The 12,041-nt window shown below is 41.2% G+C and overlaps 7 non-coding genes across 7 annotated transcripts; all 7 read left to right on the top strand.

The window, feature by feature from the left end:
• The first annotated feature begins 1,468 nt into the window (after nucleotides 1-1,468).
• Nucleotides 1,469-1,632, top strand: LOC149778126 (U1 spliceosomal RNA). Its single transcript, XR_016415813.1, has one exon. It is a non-coding gene; the product is annotated as a U1 spliceosomal RNA (small nuclear RNA).
• Nucleotides 1,633-3,119: 1,487 nt separating this feature from the next.
• LOC149778125 (U1 spliceosomal RNA) lies at nucleotides 3,120-3,283 on the top strand. Its single transcript, XR_016415812.1, has one exon. It is a non-coding gene; the product is annotated as a U1 spliceosomal RNA (small nuclear RNA).
• A 1,493-nt stretch (nucleotides 3,284-4,776) lies between these two features.
• Nucleotides 4,777-4,940, top strand: LOC149778124 (U1 spliceosomal RNA). Its single transcript, XR_016415811.1, has one exon. It is a non-coding gene; the product is annotated as a U1 spliceosomal RNA (small nuclear RNA).
• Nucleotides 4,941-6,421: 1,481 nt separating this feature from the next.
• LOC149778123 (U1 spliceosomal RNA) lies at nucleotides 6,422-6,585 on the top strand. Its single transcript, XR_016415809.1, has one exon. It is a non-coding gene; the product is annotated as a U1 spliceosomal RNA (small nuclear RNA).
• Nucleotides 6,586-8,064: 1,479 nt separating this feature from the next.
• LOC149778122 (U1 spliceosomal RNA) lies at nucleotides 8,065-8,228 on the top strand. The gene has a single exon (XR_016415808.1). It is a non-coding gene; the product is annotated as a U1 spliceosomal RNA (small nuclear RNA).
• A 1,479-nt stretch (nucleotides 8,229-9,707) lies between these two features.
• LOC149778121 (U1 spliceosomal RNA) lies at nucleotides 9,708-9,871 on the top strand. Its single transcript, XR_016415807.1, has one exon. It is a non-coding gene; the product is annotated as a U1 spliceosomal RNA (small nuclear RNA).
• A 1,467-nt stretch (nucleotides 9,872-11,338) lies between these two features.
• Nucleotides 11,339-11,502, top strand: LOC149778120 (U1 spliceosomal RNA). Its single transcript, XR_016415806.1, has one exon. It is a non-coding gene; the product is annotated as a U1 spliceosomal RNA (small nuclear RNA).
• Nucleotides 11,503-12,041: the final 539 nt, after the last annotated feature.

The raw sequence follows: 12,041 nt of genomic DNA, 5'->3' as shown, positions 1-12,041 counted from the left end.
AATAATCTCAAGCTTATGACAAAATTAGTCTGGATGTCTCTGATTAGCACGTGCCAATCGATAATGTTATTATTTCTTACACTGCTCTTTCAAGGGGTGGGTACCCCGGGTGGTCTAAATAGCCCACCATTACGGATCGCGGCCATCTCACCTGTCTGCGTGTGTTTGAGTTTCGGATTTGGCCCATGTGGTTATCAGAGAAAGCTTGCCAGTATGTTATCATGGGTCGGGAGTTTTTTCCGTTCATTTTTCTTCTCCCCGGTTCTTCCTCCACCATTTATATTGCCTGCCATGCATAGCCTATCTTGTGCTGAAAAATGGCATTAAACCCTACAACAAACAACTTTCAAAGAGCCATCTCACAACGAACGTGTGAAATATCTTTGAGTAACAGCGATCCAGCATATTTGTGAGAGAAAGAAAGAAAGAAAGAGAAATAAATGGAAACATGCTTACTGGATTCGACGAAAATCAAGTTTTATTTTCACAGAACTTCTCTGCAGTAGAGAGAGAGAGAGAGAGAGAGAGAGAGAGAGAGAGAGAGAGAGAGAGAGAGAGAGAGAAACAATATCTTCAAATAACAGGAACAACTTCGTTAATACAGCAAGCTTGTTGTCCTTATCAAAAGCAGTGACAGCTTCATCATAAGTCTCATTGTAGAGATCATCTGCATCACCAGTTACTTCTGTATCAGCAGCACTTTCAACAATCCAAAGCTTCTAGACTCGGAGTACGGCGAAGCGTAGCTGGCCAATCAGTGGCACAAAGATTTCAAATTTAATAAAACAGAGGAAACAAATAGTAGTATTCCTTTGACCTGACAAGTCGATTTGCAGTGGTTCATAGCAAAAGAGGTTGATGCACTGCAACCTCAAATTTATACCTGCATTTTTCATTTATGACACCAAGCGATCTTGCCAGTGCAAACACAATCCCTTTCCCTACGTAACAGTTCGGGAAAGCATTGTGTACTAAACAGCTGGATGTGATTGACCATAGTTCTTGCTAGACGACTATTGCTATTTCACTGTCAACTTGCTGTGAAGTAACTATGGGAGGTCAATGGCTGATATCAGTTTCAAGAACAAGACAAGCCCGAAACGCGGAATTGAAAAATGTATCCATATATTTAATTAAAAAACCATAATAGCTGAAAAATACGCACCGTTGCCTCAAGTTAAGAAATTTGCCAGGGGCCAATATACGAAACTATCCCCTGCCGTCCGAGCAAACCTATATAGCATATATCCACCGTAAAAGAAACTGAAATTGCAAATAAAGGACTATTTGAAGACATTTCAGTTACTTTTGTAATGTTGAAACATAAGCTATAAAGTTATTCGGAATACTAAGACATCAGCAGTACCATGGCCCTGAATCGTTTTAATTTATTTTCATTACTTAGAGGCACACTTCCTACTCCAGACACAAATGTCAGTTGATAAACGTCAGTAAACGTCAAGAAATCATACTTACCTGGACCAGGGAGTACCGTGATCAGCTAGGCGGTTTCCCCAGGATGAGGCCTTTCCATTGCACTTCGGTTGGGCTGAAACCTGCGATCACCCCAAATGTGGGTGACTCGGGGTCGTTATTTATTAGTGTGGGGGTCTGCGTTCGCGCTAACCCCTGATAATTCAATTAAAAATAACCAATAATCTCAAGCTTATGACAAAATTAGTCTGGATGTCTCTGATTAGCACGTGCCAATCGATAATGTTATTATTTCTTACACTGCTCTTTCAAGGGGTGGGTACCCCGGGTGGTCTAAATAGCCCACCATTACGGATCGCGGCCATCTCACCTGTCTGCGTGTGTTTGAGTTTCGGATTTGGCCCATGTGGTTATCAGAGAAAGCTTGCCAGTATGTTATCATGGGTCGGGAGTTTTTTCCGTTCATTTTTCTTCTCCCCGGTTCTTCCTCCACCATTTATATTGCCTGCCATGCATAGCCTATCTTGTGCTGAAAAATGGCATTAAACCCTACAACAAACAACTTTCAAAGAGCCATCTCACAACGAACGTGTGAAATATCTTTGAGTAACAGCGATCCAGCATATTTGTGAGAGAAAGAAAGAAAGAAAGAGAAATAAATGGAAACATGCTTACTGGATTCGACGAAAATCAAGTTTTATTTTCACAGAACTTCTCTGCAGTAGAGAGAGAGAGAGAGAGAGAGAGAGAGAGAGAGAGAGAGAGAGAGAGAGAGAGAGAAACAATATCTTCAAATAACAGGAACAACTTCGTTAATACAGCAAGCTTGTTGTCCTTATCAAAAGCAGTGACAGCTTCATCATAAGTCTCATTGTAGAGATCATCTGCATCACCAGTTACTTCTGTATCAGCAGCACTTTCAACAATCCAAAGCTTCTAGACTCGGAGTACGGCGAAGCGTAGCTGGCCAATCAGTGGCACAAAGATTTCAAATTTAATAAAACAGAGGAAACAAATAGTAGTATTCCTTTGACCTGACAAGTCGATTTGCAGTGGTTCATAGCAAAAGAGGTTGATGCACTGCAACCTCAAATTTATACCTGCATTTTTCATTTATGACACCAAGCGATCTTGCCAGTGCAAACACAATCCCTTTCCCTACGTAACAGTTCGGGAAAGCATTGTGTACTAAACAGCTGGATGTGATTGACCATAGTTCTTGCTAGACGACTATTGCTATTTCACTGTCAACTTGCTGTGAAGTAACTATGGGAGGTCAATGGCTGATATCAGTTTCAAGAACAAGACAAGCCCGAAACGCGGAATTGAAAAATGTATCCATATATTTAATTAAAAAACCATAATAGCTGAAAAATACGCACCGTTGCCTCAAGTTAAGAAATTTGCCAGGGGCCAATATACGAAACTATCCCCTGCCGTCCGAGCAAACCTATATAGCATATATCCACCGTAAAAGAAACTGAAATTGCAAATAAAGGACTATTTGAAGACATTTCAGTTACTTTTGTAATGTTGAAACATAAGCTATAAAGTTATTCGGAATACTAAGACATCAGCAGTACCATGGCCCTGAATCGTTTTAATTTATTTTCATTACTTAGAGGCACACTTCCTACTCCAGACACAAATGTCAGTTGATAAACGTCAGTAAACGTCAAGAAATCATACTTACCTGGACCAGGGAGTACCGTGATCAGCTAGGCGGTTTCCCCAGGATGAGGCCTTTCCATTGCACTTCGGTTGGGCTGAAACCTGCGATCACCCCAAATGTGGGTGACTCGGGGTCGTTATTTATTAGTGTGGGGGTCTGCGTTCGCGCTAACCCCTGATAATTCAATTAAAAATAACCAATAATCTCAAGCTTATGACAAAATTAGTCTGGATGTCTCTGATTAGCACGTGCCAATCGATAATGTTATTATTTCTTACACTGCTCTTTCAAGGGGTGGGTACCCCGGGTGGTCTAAATAGCCCACCATTACGGATCGCGGCCATCTCACCTGTCTGCGTGTGTTTGAGTTTCGGATTTGGCCCATGTGGTTATCAGAGAAAGCTTGCCAGTATGTTATCATGGGTCGGGAGTTTTTTCCGTTCATTTTTCTTCTCCCCGGTTCTTCCTCCACCATTTATATTGCCTGCCATGCATAGCCTATCTTGTGCTGAAAAATGGCATTAAACCCTACAACAAACAACTTTCAAAGAGCCATCTCACAACGAACGTGTGAAATATCTTTGAGTAACAGCGATCCAGCATATTTGTGAGAGAAAGAAAGAAAGAAAGAGAAATAAATGGAAACATGCTTACTGGATTCGACGAAAATCAAGTTTTATTTTCACAGAACTTCTCTGCAGTAGAGAGAGAGAGAGAGAGAGAGAGAGAGAGAGAGAGAGAGAGAGAGAGAGAGAGAGAGAGAGAAACAATATCTTCAAATAACAGGAACAACTTCGTTAATACAGCAAGCTTGTTGTCCTTATCAAAAGCAGTGACAGCTTCATCATAAGTCTCATTGTAGAGATCATCTGCATCACCAGTTACTTCTGTATCAGCAGCACTTTCAACAATCCAAAGCTTCTAGACTCGGAGTACGGCGAAGCGTAGCTGGCCAATCAGTGGCACAAAGATTTCAAATTTAATAAAACAGAGGAAACAAATAGTAGTATTCCTTTGACCTGACAAGTCGATTTGCAGTGGTTCATAGCAAAAGAGGTTGATGCACTGCAACCTCAAATTTATACCTGCATTTTTCATTTATGACACCAAGCGATCTTGCCAGTGCAAACACAATCCCTTTCCCTACGTAACAGTTCGGGAAAGCATTGTGTACTAAACAGCTGGATGTGATTGACCATAGTTCTTGCTAGACGACTATTGCTATTTCACTGTCAACTTGCTGTGAAGTAACTATGGGAGGTCAATGGCTGATATCAGTTTCAAGAACAAGACAAGCCCGAAACGCGGAATTGAAAAATGTATCCATATATTTAATTAAAAAACCATAATAGCTGAAAAATACGCACCGTTGCCTCAAGTTAAGAAATTTGCCAGGGGCCAATATACGAAACTATCCCCTGCCGTCCGAGCAAACCTATATAGCATATATCCACCGTAAAAGAAACTGAAATTGCAAATAAAGGACTATTTGAAGACATTTCAGTTACTTTTGTAATGTTGAAACATAAGCTATAAAGTTATTCGGAATACTAAGACATCAGCAGTACCATGGCCCTGAATCGTTTTAATTTATTTTCATTACTTAGAGGCACACTTCCTACTCCAGACACAAATGTCAGTTGATAAACGTCAGTAAACGTCAAGAAATCATACTTACCTGGACCAGGGAGTACCGTGATCAGCTAGGCGGTTTCCCCAGGATGAGGCCTTTCCATTGCACTTCGGTTGGGCTGAAACCTGCGATCACCCCAAATGTGGGTGACTCGGGGTCGTTATTTATTAGTGTGGGGGTCTGCGTTCGCGCTAACCCCTGATAATTCAATTAAAAATAACCAATAATCTCAAGCTTATGACAAAATTAGTCTGGATGTCTCTGATTAGCACGTGCCAATCGATAATGTTATTATTTCTTACACTGCTCTTTCAAGGGGTGGGTACCCCGGGTGGTCTAAATAGCCCACCATTACGGATCGCGGCCATCTCACCTGTCTGCGTGTGTTTGAGTTTCGGATTTGGCCCATGTGGTTATCAGAGAAAGCTTGCCAGTATGTTATCATGGGTCGGGAGTTTTTTCCGTTCATTTTTCTTCTCCCCGGTTCTTCCTCCACCATTTATATTGCCTGCCATGCATAGCCTATCTTGTGCTGAAAAATGGCATTAAACCCTACAACAAACAACTTTCAAAGAGCCATCTCACAACGAACGTGTGAAATATCTTTGAGTAACAGCGATCCAGCATATTTGTGAGAGAAAGAAAGAAAGAAAGAGAAATAAATGGAAACATGCTTACTGGATTCGACGAAAATCAAGTTTTATTTTCACAGAACTTCTCTGCAGTAGAGAGAGAGAGAGAGAGAGAGAGAGAGAGAGAGAGAGAGAGAGAGAGAGAAACAATATCTTCAAATAACAGGAACAACTTCGTTAATACAGCAAGCTTGTTGTCCTTATCAAAAGCAGTGACAGCTTCATCATAAGTCTCATTGTAGAGATCATCTGCATCACCAGTTACTTCTGTATCAGCAGCACTTTCAACAATCCAAAGCTTCTAGACTCGGAGTACGGCGAAGCGTAGCTGGCCAATCAGTGGCACAAAGATTTCAAATTTAATAAAACAGAGGAAACAAATAGTAGTATTCCTTTGACCTGACAAGTCGATTTGCAGTGGTTCATAGCAAAAGAGGTTGATGCACTGCAACCTCAAATTTATACCTGCATTTTTCATTTATGACACCAAGCGATCTTGCCAGTGCAAACACAATCCCTTTCCCTACGTAACAGTTCGGGAAAGCATTGTGTACTAAACAGCTGGATGTGATTGACCATAGTTCTTGCTAGACGACTATTGCTATTTCACTGTCAACTTGCTGTGAAGTAACTATGGGAGGTCAATGGCTGATATCAGTTTCAAGAACAAGACAAGCCCGAAACGCGGAATTGAAAAATGTATCCATATATTTAATTAAAAAACCATAATAGCTGAAAAATACGCACCGTTGCCTCAAGTTAAGAAATTTGCCAGGGGCCAATATACGAAACTATCCCCTGCCGTCCGAGCAAACCTATATAGCATATATCCACCGTAAAAGAAACTGAAATTGCAAATAAAGGACTATTTGAAGACATTTCAGTTACTTTTGTAATGTTGAAACATAAGCTATAAAGTTATTCGGAATACTAAGACATCAGCAGTACCATGGCCCTGAATCGTTTTAATTTATTTTCATTACTTAGAGGCACACTTCCTACTCCAGACACAAATGTCAGTTGATAAACGTCAGTAAACGTCAAGAAATCATACTTACCTGGACCAGGGAGTACCGTGATCAGCTAGGCGGTTTCCCCAGGATGAGGCCTTTCCATTGCACTTCGGTTGGGCTGAAACCTGCGATCACCCCAAATGTGGGTGACTCGGGGTCGTTATTTATTAGTGTGGGGGTCTGCGTTCGCGCTAACCCCTGATAATTCAATTAAAAATAACCAATAATCTCAAGCTTATGACAAAATTAGTCTGGATGTCTCTGATTAGCACGTGCCAATCGATAATGTTATTATGTCTTACACTGCTCTTTCAAGGGGTGGGTACCCCGGGTGGTCTAAATAGCCCACCATTCCGGATCGCGGCCATCTCACCTGTCTGCGTGTGTTTGAGTTTCGGATTTGGCCCATGTGGTTATCAGAGAAAGCTTGCCAGTATGTTATCATGGGTCGGGAGTTTTTTCCGTTCATTTTTCTTCTCCCCGGTTCTTCCTCCACCATTTATATTGCCTGCCATGCATAGCCTATCTTGTGCTGAAAAATGGCATTAAACCCTACAACAAACAACTTTCAAAGAGCCATCTCACAACGAACGTGTGAAATATCTTTGAGTAACAGCGATCCAGCATATTTGTGAGAGAAAGAAAGAAAGAAAGAGAAATAAATGGAAACATGCTTACTGGATTCGACGAAAATCAAGTTTTATTTTCACAGAACTTCTCTGCAGTAGAGAGAGAGAGAGAGAGAGAGAGAGAGAGAGAGAGAGAGAGAGAGAGAAACAATATCTTCAAATAACAGGAACAACTTCGTTAATACAGCAAGCTTGTTGTCCTTATCAAAAGCAGTGACAGCTTCATCATAAGTCTCATTGTAGAGATCATCTGCATCACCAGTTACTTCTGTATCAGCAGCACTTTCAACAATCCAAAGCTTCTAGACTCGGAGTACGGCGAAGCGTAGCTGGCCAATCAGTGGCACAAAGATTTCAAATTTAATAAAACAGAGGAAACAAATAGTAGTATTCCTTTGACCTGACAAGTCGATTTGCAGTGGTTCATAGCAAAAGAGGTTGATGCACTGCAACCTCAAATTTATACCTGCATTTTTCATTTATGACACCAAGCGATCTTGCCAGTGCAAACACAATCCCTTTCCCTACGTAACAGTTCGGGAAAGCATTGTGTACTAAACAGCTGGATGTGATTGACCATAGTTCTTGCTAGACGACTATTGCTATTTCACTGTCAACTTGCTGTGAAGTAACTATGGGAGGTCAATGGCTGATATCAGTTTCAAGAACAAGACAAGCCCGAAACGCGGAATTGAAAAATGTATCCATATATTTAATTAAAAAACCATAATAGCTGAAAAATACGCACCGTTGCCTCAAGTTAAGAAATTTGCCAGGGGCCAATATACGAAACTATCCCCTGCCGTCCGAGCAAACCTATATAGCATATATCCACCGTAAAAGAAACTGAAATTGCAAATAAAGGACTATTTGAAGACATTTCAGTTACTTTTGTAATGTTGAAACATAAGCTATAAAGTTATTCGGAATACTAAGACATCAGCAGTACCATGGCCCTGAATCGTTTTAATTTATTTTCATTACTTAGAGGCACACTTCCTACTCCAGACACAAATGTCAGTTGATAAACGTCAGTAAACGTCAAGAAATCATACTTACCTGGACCAGGGAGTACCGTGATCAGCTAGGCGGTTTCCCCAGGATGAGGCCTTTCCATTGCACTTCGGTTGGGCTGAAACCTGCGATCACCCCAAATGTGGGTGACTCGGGGTCGTTATTTATTAGTGTGGGGGTCTGCGTTCGCGCTAACCCCTGATAATTCAATTAAAAATAACCAATAATCTCAAGCTTATGACAAAATTAGTCTGGATGTCTCTGATTAGCACGTGCCAATCGATAATGTTATTATGTCTTACACTGCTCTTTCAAGGGGTGGGTACCCCGGGTGGTCTAAATAGCCCACCATTCCGGATCGCGGCCATCTCACCTGTCTGCGTGTGTTTGAGTTTCGGATTTGGCCCATGTGGTTATCAGAGAAAGCTTGCCAGTATGTTATCATGGGTCGGGAGTTTTTTCCGTTCATTTTTCTTCTCCCCGGTTCTTCCTCCACCATTTATATTGCCTGCCATGCATAGCCTATCTTGTGCTGAAAAATGGCATTAAACCCTACAACAAACAACTTTCAAAGAGCCATCTCACAACGAACGTGTGAAATATCTTTGAGTAACAGCGATCCAGCATATTTGTGAGAGAAAGAAAGAAAGAAAGAGAAATAAATGGAAACATGCTTACTGGATTCGACGAAAATCAAGTTTTATTTTCACAGAACTTCTCTGCAGTAGAGAGAGAGAGAGAGAGAGAGAGAGAGAGAGAGAGAGAGAGAGAGAGAAACAATATCTTCAAATAACAGGAACAACTTCGTTAATACAGCAAGCTTGTTGTCCTTATCAAAAGCAGTGACAGCTTCATCATAAGTCTCATTGTAGAGATCATCTGCATCACCAGTTACTTCTGTATCAGCAGCACTTTCAACAATCCAAAGCTTCTAGACTCGGAGTACGGCGAAGCGTAGCTGGCCAATCAGTGGCACAAAGATTTCAAATTTAATAAAACAGAGGAAACAAATAGTAGTATTCCTTTGACCTGACAAGTCGATTTGCAGTGGTTCATAGCAAAAGAGGTTGATGCACTGCAACCTCAAATTTATACCTGCATTTTTCATTTATGACACCAAGCGATCTTGCCAGTGCAAACACAATCCCTTTCCCTACGTAACAGTTCGGGAAAGCATTGTGTACTAAACAGCTGGATGTGATTGACCATAGTTCTTGCTAGACGACTATTGCTATTTCACTGTCGACTTGCTGTGAAGTAACTATGGGAGGTCAATGGCTGATATCAGTTTCAAGAACAAGACAAGCCCGAAACGCGGAATTGAAAAATGTATCCATATATTTAATTAAAAAACCATAATAGCTGAAAAATACGCACCGTTGCCTCAAGTTAAGAAATTTGCCAGGGGCCAATATACGAAACTATCCCCTGCCGTCCGAGCAAACCTATATAGCATATATCCACCGTAAAAGAAACTGAAATTGCAAATAAAGGACTATTTGAAGACATTTCAGTTACTTTTGTAATGTTGAAACATAAGCTATAAAGTTATTCGGAATACTAAGACATCAGCAGTACCATGGCCCTGAATCGTTTTAATTTATTTTCATTACTTAGAGGCACACTTCCTACTCCAGACACAAATGTCAGTTGATAAACGTCAGTAAACGTCAAGAAATCATACTTACCTGGACCAGGGAGTACCGTGATCAGCTAGGCGGTTTCCCCAGGATGAGGCCTTTCCATTGCACTTCGGTTGGGCTGAAACCTGCGATCACCCCAAATGTGGGTGACTCGGGGTCGTTATTTATTAGTGTGGGGGTCTGCGTTCGCGCTAACCCCTGATAATTCAATTAAAAATAACCAATAATCACAAGCTTAGGACAAAATTAGTCTGGATGTCTCTGATTAGCACGTGCCAATCGATAATGTTATTATTTCTTACACTGCTCTTTCAAGGGGTGGGTACCCCGGGTGGTCTAAATAGCCCACCATTACGGATCGCGGCCATCTCACCTGTCTGCGTGTGTTTGAGTTTCGGATTTGGCCCATGTGGTTATCAGAGAAAGCTTGCCAGTATGTTATCATGGGTCGGGAGTTTTTTCCGTTCATTTTTCTTCTCCCCGGTTCTTCCTCCACCATTTATATTGCCTGCCATGCATAGCCTATCTTGTGCTGAAAAATGGCATTAAACCCTACAACAAACAACTTTCAAAGAGCCATCTCACAACGAACGTGTGAAATATCTTTGAGTAACAGCGATCCAGCATATTTGTGAGAGAAAGAAAGAAAGAAAGAGAAATAAATGGAAACATGCTTACTGGATTCGACGAAAATCAAGTTTTATTTTCACAGAACTTCTCTGCAGTAGAGAGAGAGAGAGAGAGAGAGAGAGAGAGAGAGAGAAACAATATCTTCAAATAACAGGAACAACTTCGTTAATACAGCAAGCTTGTTGTCCTTATCAAAAGCAGTGACAGCTTCATCATAAGTCTCATTGTAGAGATCATCTGCATCACCAGTTACTTCTGTATCAGCAGCACTTTCAACAATCCAAAGCTTCTAGACTCGGAGTACGGCGAAGCGTAGCTGGCCAATCAGTGGCACAAAGATTTCAAATTTAATAAAACAGAGGAAACACATAGTAGTATTCCTTTGACCTGACAAGTCGATTTGCAGTGGTTCATAGCAAAAGAGGTTGATGCACTGCAACCTCAAATTTATACCTGCATTTTTCATTTATGACACCAAGCGATCTTGCCAGTGCAAACACAATCCCTTTCCCTACGCAACAGTTCGGGAAAGCATTGTGTACTAAACAGCTGGATGTGATTGACCATAGTTCTTGCTAGACGACTATTGCTATTTCACTGTCAACTTGCTGTGAAGTAACTATGGGAGGTCAATGGCTGATATCAGTTTCAAGAACAAGACAAGCCCGAAACGCGGAATTGAAAAATGTATCCATATATTTAATTAAAAAACCATAATAGCTGAAAAATACGCACCGTTGCCTCAAGTTAAGAAATTTGCCAGGGGCCAATATACGAAACTATCCCCTGCCGTCCGAGCAAACCTATGTAGCATATATCCACCGTAAAAGAAACTGAAATTGCAAATAAAGGACTATTTGAAGACATTTCAGTTACTTTTGTAATGTTGAAACATAAGCTATAAAGTTATTCGGAATACTAAGACATCAGCAGTACCATGGCCCTGAATCGTTTTAATTTATTTTCATTACTTAGAGGCACACTTCCTACTCCAGACACAAATGTCAGTTGATAAACGTCAGTAAACGTCAAGAAATCATACTTACCTGGACCAGGGAGTACCGTGATCAGCTAGGCGGTTTCCCCAGGATGAGGCCTTTCCATTGCACTTCGGTTGGGCTGAAACCTGCGATCACCCCAAATGTGGGTGACTCGGGGTCGTTATTTATTAGTGTGGGGGTCTGCGTTCGCGCTAACCCCTGATAATTCAATTAAAAATAACCAATAATCTCAAGCTTATGACAAAATTAGTCTGGATGTCTCTGATTAGCACGTGCCAATCGATAATGTTATTATTTCTTACACTGCTCTTTCAAGGGGTGGGTACCCCGGGTGGTCTAAATAGCCCACCATTACGGATCGCGGCCATCTCACCTGTCTGCGTGTGTTTGAGTTTCGGATTTGGCCCATGTGGTTATCAGAGAAAGCTTGCCAGTATGTTATCATGGGTCGGGAGTTCTTTCCGTTCATTTTTCTTCTCCCGGGTTCTTCCTCCACCATTTATATTGCCTGCCATGCATAGCCTATCTTGTGCTGAAAAATGGCATTAAACCCTACAACAAACAACTTTCAAAGAGCCATCTCACAACGAACGTGTGAAATATCTTTGAGTAACAGCGATCCAGCATATTTGTGAGAGAAAGAAAGAAAGAAAGAGAAATAAATGGAAACATGCTTACTGGATTCGACGAAAATCAAGTTTTATTTTCACAGAACTTCTCTGCAGTAGAGAGAGAGAGAG

The sequence above is a fragment of the Sinohyriopsis cumingii genome, chromosome 17, assembly GCF_028554795.1.
Source record: "Sinohyriopsis cumingii isolate HCF-2022 chromosome 17, ASM2855479v2, whole genome shotgun sequence".
Taxonomy (NCBI): Eukaryota; Metazoa; Mollusca; class Bivalvia; order Unionida; family Unionidae; genus Sinohyriopsis; species Sinohyriopsis cumingii.
This window is presented reverse-complemented; position numbering and strand designations above follow the sequence as displayed.